This window comes from Hordeum vulgare, chromosome 7H (assembly GCF_904849725.1).
Source record: "Hordeum vulgare subsp. vulgare chromosome 7H, MorexV3_pseudomolecules_assembly, whole genome shotgun sequence".
Taxonomy (NCBI): domain Eukaryota; kingdom Viridiplantae; phylum Streptophyta; class Magnoliopsida; order Poales; family Poaceae; genus Hordeum; species Hordeum vulgare.
Window position 1 is genome coordinate 161,783,998 of NC_058524.1, and position 18,405 is coordinate 161,802,402.

Here is an 18,405-nt window from a genome sequence, read left to right on the forward strand (position 1 = left end):
CAATATACGAGATGAATGGCTGGCTCGGACACTTGGACAGGAACAACGAGGACAATGGCCGTCCTCACCTCTCTCATGACCCGACAGGAACGATGAGGATAATTATGAAGATGTCTAAGGCAGTGATTATACATATAGGCATCACGTCTCTATCAAGTAGACCAAATCGGTTCTGCATCTACTACTATTACTCCACACATCGACCAACTCCTTCCTGCATCTAGAGTATTAAGTTCATGAAGAATAGAGTAACGCATTAAGTAAGATGACATGATGTAGAGGGATAAACTCAAGCAATATGGTGAAAATCCAATATTTTTATCCTTGATGGCAACCAAAGTTGTCAGAATTGCGACTCAAGTCTTAGAATCTTACGACTTTACGATCCGAACTAGCCCCTCTGATTCTACGATTTTGCTCACAGAATCGAAGTTTCTACAATCTTGATAGTTCTGATTCTACGATTCACGATCCTACCAACAGAGCTTCGATCCGATTCAGAATTGCGATTCTGACAACCTTGATGGCAACAATACAATACATGCCTCCTACCCCTGCTTTGTCATTGGGTGAGGATACCGCAAGACTGAACCCAAAACTAAGCACTTCTCCCATTGCAATAATTACCAATCTAGTTGGCCAGACCAAACCAATAATTCGAAGAGACTTGCAAAGATATGAAATCATGCATATCAGAATTCAGAAGAGACTCAAATAATATTCATATATAATCTGAACATAAAACCACAATTCATCGGATCTAGACAAACACACCGAAAAAGATTATTACATTAGATAGATCTCCATGAAGATCATGAAGAACATGGTATTGAAGATCAAAGAGAGAGAAGAAGCCATCTAGCTACTAGCTATGGAGCCGTAGGTCTGTGTGAACTACTCACACATCATGGGAGGGGCAATGGAGTTGATGTAGATGCGTTTCATGATCAATTCCCTCTCTTGCAGATTACTAGAAAAGGCTCCCAGATTGGATCTCTCAGGAATAGAGGCTCCCGGTGGCGTAAAAGTACTTTCGTGGCTCTCTTTGGTGATACGGGAATATTTGGGAATTTTATAGGCCAAAGAATAGGGTTAGGAAACCTGTAGGGGGCCCACAAGCCAGGGGGGTGCGGCCACCCCTTAGGGCGCGCCCTGCAGGCTTGTGGCATCCCGGCAGATGCCCTGTCCCCTACTCCATGTCTCCTGGGTGTCTTCTGGTCCAAGAAAAATCTTTCCGGAGATTTTGTTCCATTTGGACCCCGTTTAATAGTCCTTATCTGCAATATTCAAAAACGTGGAAAAAACAGAAATTGGCACTAGGCTCTAGATTAATAGGTTAGTCCCAAAAATAATATAAAACAACATATTAATGCATATAAAACATCCAAAACAGATAATATAATAGCATGGAACAATCAAATATTATAGATACCTTGGAGACGTATCAAGCATCCCCAAGCTTAATTCCTTCTCGTCCTCGAGTAGGGAAATGATTTTTTTATGTGGAATGCTACCTAACATATTTATCCATGTAATATTCTCTAATGTGGCATGAATATTCAGATCCATAAGATTCAAAATAAAAGTATAATATTGACACAAAAACAATAATACTCCAAGCATACTAATAAGGTAATTTCTTCCTTTCAAAATAACATGGTCTTAGAAAGTTATCCCTACAAAATCATATGGTCTGGCTATGCTCTATCTTCACCACACAAAGTATCTAAGTCATGCACAACCCCGGTGAAAATCAAGCAATTGTTTCACACTGTTTATGTTCTCAAAACTTTTCAACTCTCACGCAATACATGAGCGTGAGCCATGGATATAACACTATAGGTGGAATAGAGTGTGGTGGAGGTTGCAAAAAGAAAGGAAGAAGATAGTCTAACATCAACTAGACATATCAACGGGCTATGGAGATGCCCATCAATAGATATTAATGTGAGTGAGTAGGGATTGCCATGCAATAAATGCACTAGAGATATAAGTGTATGAAAGCTCAAAAAGAAAACTAAGTGGTTGTGCAAAATATGTAATACCACTAGTTATATGAAAGTGAAAAAATAGGAGACTCTCTATGAAGAACATGATGCTACTTTGAAGCACAAGTGTGGAAAAAGGTAGTAGCATTGTCCCTTCTCTCTTTCTCTCATTTTTTTCTTTTTTTGGATGGGCTTCTATGGCCTCTTTTAATTTTTTATGGGCTTCGCTGGCCTCTTTTATTTTTTGTAAAGTCCGGAGACTCATCCGAACTTGTGAGGGAAGCATAGTTTCCATCATCCTTTTCTCAAACGGGACAATGCTCTAATAATGCAAATCATCACACTTGTATTTACTTGCAACTCAAAGATTACAAGTCGATATCTAGAACAAAGTGTGACTCTATAAGCAATATGGAAGTGTTGGTGCGTGTCATAAAAACTACATGGTGGTGTTGCATGGAAATATATCTCGGAATGACTATGAAAATGCCATAATAGGTAGATACAGTGGCTGTTTTGAGGAAAATTTATGTTGGCTATTTTGAGGAAGGTGGGTTTAATGTACTGGCGAAAGTTGCGCAGTACTAGAGGCTAGCAAAGGTGGAAGGATGAGAGTGCGTATAATCCATGAACTCAACATTAGTCATAAATAACTCACATACTTATTGCAAAAGCCTATTATTATCGAAGCAAAGTATTAGATGCATGCTCCTAGGGGAAGGATTGGTAGGATTTAATCATCGCGCGATCCCGACCTCCACACAAAGGTTGACAATCATTAAAGAAATCATGCTCCGACTTCGTCACATAACGGTTCAACATACATGCATGCTACGTGAATCATAAGCTTTAACACAAGTATTTGTTCTAATTCACAATTACTTACTAGGATGACTCTCATATTACCATCTTCATATCTCAAAACTATATGCAAGGAATCAAACTTCTCATCATATTCAATGCACTTAATATGAGAGTTTTTGTTATATCCCTCTTGGATGCCTATTATATTAGGATGAAATTCATAACCTAAACCAATTACCATGTTGTTTAAAGAAATCTCAAAATAATATAAGTGAAGTATGAGAGTTTAATAATTTCTATAAAACACAATACCGACATGCTCTAAAAGATATAAATGAAGCAGTAGAGCAAATTGCCTATCTCAAAAGATATAAGTGAAGCACAAAGAGTATTCTAATAAATTCACGATTCGGCGTGTCTCTCTCTCAAAAGATGTGTGCAGGAAGCATGATTGTGGAAAACTAAAAAGTAAAGACTCGTATCATACAAGACGCTCGAAGCAAAACACATATCATGTGGTGAATAAAAATATAGCCTCAAGTAAATTTACCAATGGATTGAAGACGAAAGAGGGGATGCCTTTCGGGGCATCCCCAAGCTTAGGCTCTTTGGTATGCTTGAATGTGGATTGGGGTTCCTTTGGGATCCCCAAGCTTATGATCTTGCCACTCCTTATTCCGTAGTCCATCAAATCTTTACCCAAAACTTGAAAACTTCACAACACAAAACTCAACAGAAAACTCATGAGATCCGTTAGTATAAGTAAAATAAATCACCACTTAGGTATTGTTGTGAACTCATTCTTTATTTATATTGATGTAATATTTACTGTATTCTAACTTCCCAATGGTTCATGCCCCACGATACAACCCATAGATTCACTAAAATAAGCAAACAACACAAAGAAAACAGAATCTGTCAAAAATAGAACAGTCTGTAGCAATATGTTTACTTCGAATACATTTGTAACTCCAAAAATTCTGAAAAGTTAGGAATATTTGGTAAATTTGTAAACCAATCTTGTGTCATACATTCAGATCAAAATCACGCTCTAGTGAATTTATAAAATTCCTGGACTTAGAGCAAAAGTTTCTGTTTTTTCAGCAAAATCAACTTGCAAACACCATAGACCATCCCAAAGGTCTTACTTGGATCAAACACTAACTAAAACAAGAAAACAAAATTATTACAGAGGTAATAATATGTGCAACACTCAAAAGCAGAAGCAAAAAACAAAAACAAAAGCAAAACAAATAAAATTGGGTTGCCTCCCAACCAACGCTATTGTTTGACGCCCCTAGCTAGGCATAATGCAATAGATCTAAGTATTGCCATAGTAGTAAGGGAGATTATCAATGATCTTCTCATACTCTCTTCTTTCAGCAGCAAGTTTCCTTTGCGGCAAGAAAAATTAATCGAAAGGGCTGAATTTAATAGGATAAGGATCATTAAGATCAAGTGCGGGAGGAATAGGTTCCTCCTTCGGCCCTCTATAGTGTATGATCAATTCATCATTGTAGGCTTTCCTTTGACGGAAGGTCATAAGTCTATCCCTTATTATGAACTCTAATACATTATTTTGTTTAGCGAAACCGTCATTGAGTTCAGAAATATTATCAACCAAAACCTCAATAGGAACCGTTTTCCTCAAATTTTCATTATAAGCCACATAATTCGGGGACGGCAATCTCATTATTTCTTCTTGGTTAAAAAGGATCTCCTCAATGGCGGGACATCCTCCATTAATTTTATAATAAGCAAAAATTTCACTAGCCTCTTTCATGATGAATTTAAACTCGTGGGCTAAAAATATAGTGGCGGCACGCTGAACAGAAGCAAGCTGAATATTAGAGAACTCAAGAAAAATCCTTTGTATGCAAGGGTGCATATGAACAAATTGTCTCTCAAGTTCAATTATTAGTAGTGTTATGTCATCCGCAAGACTATTAGATTTATTGAGGATAGACCCTCCTAAAGTAGGTAGCGTACTAGCACAAGTAAAGCAATCTTGAATGACACCTTTTTCAATGATATTGCCACTACCTATGCGAAGTTCTTTTATTATGAATGATAGTAGGTTATCTATGAGAATCATTATTTTCTTCAAAATTATTAATATTATTTTCAATGTAAACCTCCCCAGATTCAGATATGGTGGCAACAGATAGATCTAGCACACAAGCAAGCGAACAAAGAGACGGACAAAAAAAGGGGAATGAAAAGGCAAATCTTTTTGGTATTTTCTGAAAATCTTTTTAGAAGTGGGGGAGAGGAAAATGGAGGCAAATGGAAAATAAAGTAAATGCAAGAGATGAGTTTGTGATGGGTACTTGGTAGGCGTGATATTGCTATGTATCCTCTGCGGCAACGGCACCAGAAATCCTTCTTGCTACCTCTTGAGCTTGCGTTTGTTTTACCTTGAAGAGGAAAGGGTGATGCATCAAAGTAGATAAGTATTTCCCTCAGTTTATTGAGAACGAAGGTATCAATCTAGTAGGAGTAACAAGCAAGGACCCAATAGTAGTACCTACACAAATAATCGAACTCTTGCATCCAATGCTATAAAGGGGTTGTCAATCCCTTCAGAGTTATTTGCAAGGATTAGATCTGGTAGAGATGGATATAAAAGATTGCGGAAACAAAAGTAAATATATTGCAGCAAGATATTTTTGGTATTTTTGGTTTATAGATCTGAAAATATAATATAGAAAATAGACCCAGGGGCCATAGGTTTCACTAGAGGCTTCTCTCATAAAGGAAAATAATACGGTGGGTGAACAAATTACTGTCGAGCAATTGATAAAAAAGCAAATAATTATGAAGATATCTAAGGCAATGGTTATGCATATAAGCATCACGTCCGTATCAAGTAGACCGAAACGATTCTGCATCAACTACTATTACTCCAAACATAGACCGACTCCTGCCTGCATCTAGAGTATTAAGTTCATGAAGAACAGAGTAATGCATTAAGTAAGATGACATGATGTTGAGGAATAAACTCAAGTAATATGATGAAACCCCCATCTTTTTATCCTTGATGGCAACAATACAATACGTGCCTCGCTACCCCTACTTTGTCACTGGGTGAGGACACCGTAAGATTGAACCCAAAACAAAGCACTTCTCCCATTGCAAGAATTAACAATCTAGTTGGCCAAACCAAACCAATAATTCGAAGAGACTTGCAAAGATATGAAAACATGCATATAAGAATTCAGAAGAGACTCAAATAATATTGATAGATAATCTGAACATAAACTCAAAATTCATCGGATCTCGGCAAACACACCGCAAAAGAGTACTACATCGGATAGATATCCATGAAGATCATGAAGAACATGGTATTGAAGATCAAAGAGAGAGAAGAAGCCATCTAGCTGTTGGGGAATGTTGCATGGGAAACAAAAAATTTCCTACGCACACGATGACCTATCATGGTGATGTCCATCTACGAGAGGAGATTTGGATCTACGTACCCTTGTATATCGCATAGCAGGAAGCGCTAAGAAACACGGTTGATGTAGTGGAACGTCCTCACGTCCCTCAATCCGCCCCACGAACCGTCTCGCGATCCGTCCCACGATCCGTTCCGATCTAGTGCCGAACGGACGACACCTCCGCGTTCATCACACGTACATCTCGATGACGATCTCAGCCTTCTTGATCCAGCAAGAAAGACGGAGAAGTAGACGAGTTCTCCGGCAGCATGACAACGCTCTGGTGGTGCTGACGATTTACTCGTGCAGGGCTCCGCCCGAGCTCCGCAGAAATACGATCTAGAGGAAGAACTATGGTGTCTAGATCTGAGTCGCACGTGGCAAAAGTTGTCTCAAATCAGCCCTAAATCACCACTATATATAGGAGGGAGGGGGAGGAGGCTTGCCTTGAGGGCCAAGCCCTCGAGGGTGCACCGGCCAGGAGGAAAGGAGGATTCCTACTCCAATTAGGATTGGAAAGGGGAGTCCTTCTCTTCCTTCCTGAAAAGACCTCGATGACGCCTAGAGGGGGGGGGGGGTGAATAGGCTATTTAAAAACTTCTTCGGATTTTCCTTAAACCTAATGAGGAAATGAACTAAGAGGGTACTTGTCAAGTGCAAATCCTAAATGCACTAGGCACTGCAACGTGTATCAACAACACGATATACCAAGATGGACACAATACAGTTACTAACAAGCACAAGTAAGTTACCCAAACTTACTTGAGCTATATCACACGACAAGTAGGTGAATGACACAAGATACTAGATCACACTATAGCACACGATATATCAAAGATGCAAGTGTGAACATATGGATATAGAGGGTATGCTTGAATGATTAATCTTGTACAATAAATAGACAACACAATATAATGAGCACAACCAATATGCAATGTATGTATGCTCAAGTAACACAAGTAAACCACAAGTAAGGAGATAGGGTTAAGGATAACCAAGGTCACTGAGACGAAGATGTATCCCGATGTTGACTTCCTTGGAGGGAAGCTAGTCACCGTTAGAGAGGTGGATGTTACCACGAAGGCACACCAACGCCACGAAGGCTCACCCTATTCTCCCTTTGAGATAACACCACGAAGGCGTTTCTCAACCACTAGTGGTAAGCCTTTGAAGTGGCTTCCAAACCCTCACAAACTTTTCCGGGGGTAATCACACGGATTGATTCCTCTTCGAAGAACTCCTACCGCCTAGGAGTCTCCAACCTCCAAGAGTAACAAGATCACGGGGAATGCTCAAAACTTGCTCAAATCTCAAATATCTTGGGTTGAGAGAAGGAGAGGGAGACGATCTATCTTTTGATTGGAACAACTCTCAAAGGTGCTCACAAATGCTCTTGGGATCTAAGATTTGGTGTGAGCAAATGTGTGTGAGGTAGAAATGTGTTCTTATGAGGATATGACTGTGTTGGGCACCCTCTCACGAAGTGGGAGGGGGGGTATATATAGTGGGGAGAGTAAAACTGCCGTTGGGGACACTTTAAGTTACACAGGGGTCAGACATCCGGCAGTTCACGGATGTCGTGGCGTCCACAAGGGGTCGGTCGTCCGAGGGCTGTAAATATATCTGGAACCACTGTGGAGTTGAACAGGGACCGGACGTCCGGAGAAGGCCGGAAGTCCGAGTTATTCGACTCAAACTTCTCTGGTGCAGGATTCTGGATTTTCGAAAGGGGACGGACGTCCGTCCCTCGGACGTTCGGAGGGAGCCGGAAGTCCGAGTTATATGGCACAGGTTCTTCTGGTGAAAAGCTCCGGATTTCCGAAGCTGGTCGGACGCCGGCCCTCGGACGTCCGGAGGGAGCCGGAAGTCCGAGTTATATGGCTCAAGTTCTTCTGGTGCAAAGCTCCGGATTCCGAAGCTGGTCGGATGACCGGCCCTCGGATGTCTGGAGGGAGCCGGAAGTCCGAGTTATATGGCTCTGATTTCTCTGGTAAAGGATTCCGGATTTCCGAAGGAGGTTGGACGTCCGACCCTCGGATGTCCGGAGGAAGCCGGATGTCCGAGGCACTGGTCCTGTTTTCTGATAACAACACAACAGTGGAGATGTGGTATGAGCCGAACAGTGGATATCTAGTTTGAGCAGGTTCATCACAAAACCTGTGATCCCCTCTTAATAGTGCGGGATCCCTAAAGACTCAAGAATTGTAAAAGGGGTACCGATGATCCATACTTGAGTGTATACTTTTATTCGCTGATCATCACTCCGCACCGCTAACTTCAAAGGAACTGATACCTTTGAGTTAGCCCTTTCACTTGAGGTTGATGTTGTTGTTCCTTCTTGGCTCAATGTTGAAAGTAAGACATGATGAAGTCTTCAAGTAGCTCTCCCATACACAATGTGGAAAGCCTAGCTTACATATTCATCTTCATTTGTCCACCATGTGAACATCCACAAGGATCAAGCATGTAGTGCTCAGGAATGCTTATCTTGATCTTGTCCTTGTTAGCACATGAGCTTGTCCTTATCAACACATGATCATTCACAATAGCTTAAAAAGGGATTAGTGATTAATTATCTATATGTGTGTTGTCAGCAACACCAAAACACGATTAAGGGCATGACTGTACTTTCAATCTCCCCCTTTTTGGTAGTTGATGACAACATACATATAGCTCTCAAATATAGTAATAGACATGTGTGGCTTAGGAGAGTTTTGTTACGATGCTTATGAAGCTCCCCCTTATTATATGCATAGTAAAATAGGTAAGTGCGGGAGCTCCCCCTTAATGTGTGCATTGAAGATAATAGCATGATATAACACCATAATAGTTCAACAATACATAGCATATCATATGAATCAATAGGATAGCATAAAACTCATCATCATATGACACAACGATAATATCGTGATATCTCATCACCACATGATAGTTCAACAATAAATCATCCATAGGTGATGGCATAGCACACCATCCATAAGTATCGTTACATGATGACACATCATTAAGTTCGACATAATACATCATACCATACATTGTGAGAGGAACTAAAATCGAAACTAAGATAAGATAATGTTCTCCCCCTTTGGCATCAAGGACCAAAAAGGAGGGAAAACCGGCAATGCAATCACTTACTCAAAGATCACCCTCATCAATATCATCATTAATCAGGCATCATCCTCATCATCAGGCAAACCACTGCCACTAGCCTCATCAAGAAAATCATCCCACTCAGGACCAGATGGGAAGCCAAAGTCAGAAGGAGGAGCATCAGGAAGGGCCTCATCGTCACTCACATCAAGAGCGCCCGAGTCTCTCAGACGAGCCTTGAGGGCATTCTTGGAGGAGATGAGACGAGAAACCACATCATGGGTTTGACCACACTGGAAAGAGACGACCTTCATCATAGAAGAATGTGCCTTGCCAATGAATTTGGCAAAGCGACCGAGAGGAGCTGAGCTGGATGAAGGGGTTGCTGAACGGGCAGCAGTGCGGCGAGTGGAGGTGGATGGTGGGGTTTTCTTGGGAGCATAGGTATCCGCCATGTGAGCGGGAATGACCCACTTGTGATGTGTGTGAGTGACAGCAACAGTGAAGTCAGCAACATGGTTAATAAGAGCCTGGATGGAGGGACATGAGGGAAGGCTCGCTTGTATTGGAAACTAGCAAGCCGAATCTCATGCCATAGAAGGTGAGGCACATTAATTTTGCTCTTGGGGTGCTCGTACAAATGTGACATGATGTCAATACAGTAGCCACTGCAGGATCCCTTATCACCCATCTTGGGATAGATGGTGCGGATAAGACACTGAAAGATGATAAAGTAGGGAGAACGCCAGATGGACACCTGGTTAAGATCCTTTATTCGTTCGTTTGCATCAAGTTCACGGAGTGATTTGAGGAGATATCCACACGCCTCAATTGGCTTATGTGCATGGTTAGGATCATTCTTATGGATTTTAAAGCCGGAGTTGGGGAAACCAAGTGCGGCAACAAACGTATCATAAGAGGCTGTGAAGTGAACGTCAGAGGTTATCCAGCTAACAGTGTTGTTTGGACCAAAGAAACATGTGGCATAAAACTGGTGAATAGCAGCAGCGTTAAAATCGCGACGAAAAGCAAAGGGGGCAGCAAGCCCCGATGACTCAATGATCTCAATGGCACCCGGGTATTTCGGCGGGTGCGTGCGAATATGCTCAAGATCTATGAAGTGATGAACAGAGAGACCCTTAGGAACTATGACCTTAGTAAAGATGTCCGCCTGGACGTTTGTGCGGAAACGTGAGTCCATAGAGTCACGTACGACAGGGAATTAATCAACATCGCGGCAGAAAGTGAGGTAGGAAGACTTAGCAACCATGGTGAAGTTCTTGACTTCACGACCTAAAGTAGCAGGAGGTTCAAGTGAGATGCGACGAGCTTCACCTTCGGGCTGTTCAGGAGGAGGTGGTGGCATATAGGAGGGCCTGCAAGTCCCGGGCTTTAGCATGGACTTCTGAACGGCGGGCTGTTCAGCACGGTCCTCGACAGCAAGCTCATCCTCGAAGTCAGAGTCATCAGATGACGAGGGGAGCTGTTGAGGCGGAGGATGCCGGGAAGTCCGTTTGAAGGGACGATGTTGCCCTTCCGAGTCCTACCTCGTGCCAGTAGGGGCACGAGCGGATGAGCCAGCAGTGTCCTTCCGGGCGGCGTGCTTAATCTTGGGCATGATGCACAAAAACCTACACGGATGGAAACCCAATGGGGAACGGTCACGGGCAAACTATATGAACGAACACGTGAACTTGGGAGAAAAGGAATCCAAACGCGAGGGGGACGAAGGGGATACCTGCAGATCGAGAGAGGAGAGGAAGAGGAGACGGATCCTGCGGAGGAGATCGGATCCCGCGGAGGAGATCAGGCAGATCCCGGAGGTGGCGGCCCGGGCGAGTTCTCCTGGTGCTGGCGGCAGCGGCGGCTGGGGGAAAAGGAGGCGCGTGGGGGCTAGGGAAAAGCCCAGCCCGCGCCCTTCTATTTATAGGGCCCCGATGTGTCGGACGTTCGACAGGCATCGGACGTCCGGAGTGGATTTAGCCGTCGGACGACCGACACTGGCCGGACGTCCGGAATGAGTTTAGCCGTCGGACGTCCGAGACACGTCGGACGACCGAGACAGGGGCAGATACTGGAATTTGGATGATGAGGTGAGAGTATTCTCGCATGTGTAGCAACCAAAAAGGGACCTCTCAACTAACATATTTTGGACATGGTCTGATGTAAGTCTTTTAATACGATTACAACGATAAGTGTGGGTCCAAAATACCGTCAAATGCATGAGTGCATAGAATCATGCACAAGTTATCCTCTTATAAGAGGAAGGCACATGACATAAGGGTCATGGCACAAATTTGTCTCATTCATATGACCATGAAGAGCTAGGAGAACACCAACACTAAGCATTTCATCAATGTGATTGACAGGGACATGCAGGGAATTACAAAGTGGAAAAGGTATTATGTTCATGCCATGATGCAACCTACACAGTGTTGACTCTAATGTTGTACATGCATGAAGTAAATACTTGTTACCGGAAAAGCATTGGTATGGCGTAGAAGTAGCCGAGTCCTGTCTTGACTCTAATTTCTTCGTGACCAGCACCATCTTCTTTTGAGAATAAGTCAAGATAGCAATGCTTCTCCAAAGTACCTAAACCACCAATTAAGCACAATATGGTCCCCAAACTTATTGGGTTCAAAGTAGTTAGTCCAACTACAATATATATAGGGTAAGATCACTCAATTATGTGCATATAGATATAAGTTTTACTTTCAAGCACACCCTAACCTTTTAATGGATACGTTTAATTTACCATATACATATATTGGATCAAAGATATGATAGACACGGCATGTGCATCTACACATAGTAGATATGCCTACCCAATCCTATCAAAATCCAAGGATATACAATTTGGACAAATGAACACATAATTTTCTATTACAGAACATTCATGTCGTCCAAAATGGATCAGGGTGACAAATCAACATATGGTAGCACCCCAAGTTCAACACATGAACCGGTCAAGGCATCAAACCATGTAAGGCATGCATTTTGCACAACCTTACATGCATGTCTCACCCCAGTAGATGTATAAGTGTAGGTAATATGACCATAACTCCCACAACATTATGAAATAAATAGTGCGAGATCTACCGGGAGACACATGAATTTCTCGGCACGTTATGTAGGTCTACTGAAGATAAAGCCGAAATAAAATGACCATGAAAAACACTACCAAGCCAGAGATACCACGTGTGAGAGAACACAATGACATTTAGAGTTATCAGTGGTGGTAGGTGCCAAACGAGCACAAAGATCGTTTTATACTCACACAAGTGTGATATGGGAGTTCAACCATAAGCATAATGTTTAGATGCCATACGTTAACATCCCAATTAGTTAGATCATAGTGTGGAGAATTAATTCGAAAGGCATGCATCAACAATGCCCTTCTTTTAGATACGACCTAGCGGCTAAGCCATGAGCATTGGTGTAGTAGGACATTATACTCACGCACATCTAAGGGATTTAGATACCAACACGGCTTATTATGCGAATTAAGATATGTGGAGCACGACACGCCACACAGTTATAGGATAACCCCATATGGTAGATTCTGAGTGGCATACATCGCATGTTTTATCTTACCAGGGGATGTGACATGCACAAAGCATATCATACTCCCATAATGTGATAATCCATGTATTTATGATACAAGGCAATCAATCATCCAACTAAGGTGATAAGTGGATGCCAATTTAAACTTCGGATGGCTTTGACATCAAACTAATTGATTGGATAATCTTGCACCGAATACTACATGGAGTCCAATACATATATACACATTTTGGGTTAGTGGTGTGCGTAGAGCAGAACACTCCCCCATAATGTGATGAGCTATTAACGTCTCAAAAGACCCACACAACGGTGCAACTAGGATGCAAGTAATGATCAGGACTACACACAACTATATGACATACATAACGACCTACACATGATAGATAACATATAACAATCATACTAGTAGGCGCAACATGTCAAAGTACATGCTAGGTACCAAACCTAGACATGAGAAGGAGTGGGGTAGGCAACTTCCAATGTAAACAATTTAAGTACAAGTCACCGCAAAGAGGCACATTGGATATGGGATATGGGCTCGATAATCCAAGTGACTTGGCTTGAGATGATACGAATGATGAAGAGTCCTCAAATCTTCATTGTGTATCCAAGTCTCCAATGTCCTCCATAGTCACCTATTGATCAAGTTTGAGCTTGTTGGTCCCCAACTACGTTGGGTCCTAAGAGGTTAGTCACAATAGGCTTGGCAACCCAAATGGTTCTTTTCTTCACACCATTTTGAGTTCCAACAAACTTGGCAAACACATTGCCAACCTTATCCTTCCCAAGGGAATAGCTATCATCAATAGTGATAGGGTTGGATAAGTTACCTCTCGTGCAAGACGAAGCGACGTGACCCTTCTCACGACATAAGTAGCAACATCTACCCTTTGTTTTCTTCCCAGTTGATTTCTCACCTCGGGGAGTGTTGGCTTGGGTCTTATTGGGGAGATCCTTCCTTCAACTTATAGGTGAGTGTGTGATTGAGTTTGTGGCCGCTTCCCTTGTTGCTTGTGACTTTGAGACTTCGTCTTCAGAGGGCAAGATCTAACATGGTGCCCTTTAACTTTGCACTTGAAGCAAATGATTTTGGCCGAATTTTTAACTCGTTCTAGGCCACTCTTGTTCTTGTTTGAGTTTACACCAACATCATTTTGTCATTCGGAGATGTTTGCTCACACAGGACGTTGTTGAGTGTGGACATCCCTTCATGACACTGTTCCAAGTCTTTCTTTAAATAAGTGACTTGGGCCTTGAGCTCTTCGATTTCCTCTGCACGGTTAGTGTTAATGCAAGTACTAGAGGAAGTGTAAGCTTTATTGTTAGAGCAACAAGGCAAGGAAAGTAATTCATCACACGAGGTAGCAACATTATGAGTAGACGAATTACGAGGACTACCACATGGAAATATAGTACTTTGATTAGAACTGGTGCCATTGTCCACATGAGGCTCACTTGATGTTACCTTGGTAAAGATAGCCTCATGAGCTAACTTTTGCACATTATGGGATGTTAGAAGATTGGCATGGGAGCTTGTGAGCATTACATGGTTTTCTTCCAACTTACCATAATTGCTAGTTAGTAAATCAAGTTGAGCACGTAGCTCAACATTCTCCTTCAATGTTGATACTTTAAAAGAGATAGGGTTAGATGCACAAGTATCATCAACAATATGAGAGGAGCAGGTAGAGATTAGAGACTTCTCATGAGTAGATTGAAGCTCCTCATAGATCTTAGAGGTTTTGATGAGCTCTCCCTTGACATTCTTGCATTCAAGGAGGACCTCAAAATCCTTTTTAAGTTTATCATGAGCAACTTCAATCTATCCTTTTGAAGATCTTAAGTCTCTACATGCTTGATGACTCTTCTCAAGTTCATGTTCAAGTTGTTCACTTTTAGCTTGTTCATGATTAAGTGAATCATTACAATTTTCAAAGTAAGCAAGAACATCTTGGAATCTTTGAAGAGCGTTATTTTTAGCTTTATGAAGAATTTTACTGATCACATAGATATTTTCAGTCAAGTCATCATCATCATCCTCATCGCAAATATCATCGTTGTTGCACAGGGAAGATGATACCTCATTATTACCTCTTGCCATGAGGCACATGTGAACTGGAGGAGTTGATGATGATTCTTTTGATGAATCAGATTCTTCATTAGTCAAAAGTACTTCATATTTCTTGGTTTCCCCTAAATGATTAGTCATAGAACAACTAGGGAGAAACAAGATATTTTGATCAAGAGGACACGGGAAAGAAGGCATATCACCACAGACATTTGTCGAGGGATCTTTAGGTGAAATGCATGACCTATCAGCACAATAATTTACACTATGTGTGGTGCTCGATATGCTCGTGTCCATGGAGGCTATGACATTTTCATCATCATGTATTTCTTCACTCACCATATCATTACCTTGTGAGATTGAAGATGCTGAGGTGTGCAAGCAATCGGATATGGAAGTAGTGGTGGACTCTTTATGATCGAAAAGGGTGAAGAGCTCATGCACCAACTCCTTCATCATAATATCGTCTTCATCAAGATTGGACCCACCATATATATCTTCAAGTTTAGTCCAAACTTCATGAGCTGACTTGCAAGTCGAGATAGACTTAAACACTTCAGGACTTATGGTTCGATGAATGGCAAGAAAAGCCTCACAATCAAGATACATTTCATTAGTAGATGAAGATGCATCATCCTTTTTGTCGGCAATCCCTACAAGAACAATTCGTAAAGTATTTGGGCCCATGGACCGAAAGTGATGAAGCATACGAATTCTCCATAGGGTATAATTTGTGCCATCAAAGTCAAAGGTGTCATTGTCCACTAATCCAATAGTCGACATCGATACTCTGTAGGTCGTGAAACCTAATTAAAGAGAGACCTTGCTCTGATACCAATTGAAAAGACCTCGATGATGCCTAGAGGGGGGGGGGGGGTGAATAGGCTATTTAAAAACTTCTTCAGATTTGGCCTAAACCTAATGCGGAAATAAACTAAGAGGATACTTGTCAAGCACAAATCCTAAATGCACTAGGCACTGCAACGTGTATCAACAACACGATCTACCAAGATGGACACAATACAGTTACTAACAAGCACAAGTAAGTTACACAAACTTACTCGAGCTATATCACACGACAAGTAGGTGAACGACACAAGATACTAGATCACACTATAGCACATGATATATCAAAGCTGCAAGTGTGAACATGTGGATATAGAGGGTATGCTTGAATGATTAATCTTGTACAATAAATCGCTAACACAATATAATGAGCACAACCAATATCCAATGTATGTATGCTCAAGTAACACAAGTAAACCACAAGTAAGGAGATAGGGTTAAGGATAACCAAGGTCACTAAGACGAAGATGTATCCCGATGTTCACTTCCTTGGAGGGAAGCTAGTCACCGTTAGAGAGGTGGATGTTCCCACGAAGGCACACCAACGCCACGAAGGCTCACCCTATTCTCCCTTTGAGATAACACCACGAAGGCGTTTCTCAACCACTGGTGGTAAGCCTTTGAGGTGGCTTCCAAACCCTCACAAACTTTTCCGGGGGTAATCACACGGATTGATTCCTCTCCGAAGAACTCCTACGGCCTAGGAGTCTCCAACCTCCAAGAGTAACAAGATCATGGGGAATGCTCAAAACTTGCTCAAATCTCAAATAGCTTGGGTTGAGAGAAGGAGAGGGAGACGATCTATCTTTTGATTGGAACAACTCTCAAAGGGGCTCACAGATGCTCTTGGGATCTAAGATTTGGTGTGAGCAAATGTGTGTGAGGTAGAAATGTGTTCTTATGAGGATATGGTTGTGTTGGGCACCCTCTGACGAAGTGGGAGGGGGGTATATATAGTGGGGAGAGTAAAACAGCCGTTGGGGTCACTTTAAGTCACACAGGGGTCGGACATCCGGCAGTTCACGGATGTCCGAGCATCCACAAGGGGTCGGTCGTCCGAGGGCTGTAAATATATCTGGAAGCACTGTGGAGTTGAACAGGGACCGGACGTCCGGAGAAGGCCGGAAGTCCGAGTTATTCGACTCAAACTTCTCTGGTGCAGGATTCCGGATTTCCGAAAGTGGACGGACGTCCGGCCCTCGGACGTCCGGAGGGAGCCGGAAGTCCGAGTTATATGGCACAGGTTCTTCTGGTGCAAAGCTCCGGATTTCCGTAGCTGGTCGGACGACCGGCCCTCGGACGTCCGGAGGGAGCCGGAAGTCCAAGTTATATGGCATAGGTTCTTCTGGTGCAAAGCTCCGGATTTCGGAAGCTGGTCGGACGAGCGACCCTCGGACGTCCGGAGGGAGCCGGAAGTCCGAGATATATGGCTCTGATTTCTCTGGTAAAGGATTCCGGATTTCTGAAGCAGGTCGGACGTCCGGCCCTCGGATGTCCGGAGGAAGCCGGATGTCCGAGGCACTGGTCCTGTTTTCTGATAACAGCACAACAGTGGAGATGTGGTATGAGCCGAACAGTGGATATGTAGTTTGAGCAAGTTCAACACAAAACCTGTGATCCCCTCTTAATAGTGCAGGATCCCTAAAGACTCAAGAATTGTAGAAGGGGTACCGATGATCCATACTTGAGTGTATACTTTTATTCGCTGATCATCACTCCGCACCGCTAACTTCAAAGGAACTGATACCTTTGAGTTAGCCCTTTCACTTGAGCTTGATGTTGTTGTTCCTTCTTGGCTCAATGTTGAAAGCAAGACATGATGAAGTCTTCAAGTAGCTCGCCCATACATAATGTGGAAATCCTAACTTATATATTCATCTTCATTTGTCCACCATGTGAACATCCACAAGGATCAAGCATGTAGTACTCAGGAATGCTTATCTTGATCTTGTCCTTGTTAGCACATGAGCCTGTCCTTATCAACACATGATCATTCACGATATCTTAAAAAGGGATTAGTGATTAATTATCTATATGTTTGTTGTCAGCAACACCAAAACACGATTAAGGGCATGACTGCACTTTCACTTCCCACCTCCCCCTTTTTTTCTCTTTGGTTTTTCTTTTCTTGGCGCCAAGGCCCTCTTGGGCTGTCCCACCAGCCCACTAAGGGATGGTGCGCCACCCCTAAGGCCATTGGGCTTCCCCCGGGTAGGTTGCCCCCCTCCGAGTGAATTTCCGGAACCCATTCGTCACTCCCGGTACAATGCCGGTAATCCCCGAAAACCTTCCGGTAACTAAATGAAGCCATCCTACATATCAATCTTTGTTTCCGGGCCGTTCCGGAAACCCTCGTGACGTCCGTGATCTCATCCGGGATTCCGAACAACATTTGGTAACCACACATACCAACTCAACTATACTAAAACATCGCCGAACCTTAAGTGTGCAAACCGTGCGGGTTCGAGAACTATGTAGATATGCCCCGAGGCACTCCTCGGTCAATATCCAATAGCAGGACCTGGATGCCCATATTGGATCCTACATATTCTCCAAAGATCTTATCGGTTGAACCTTAGTGTCAAGGATTCATATAATCCCA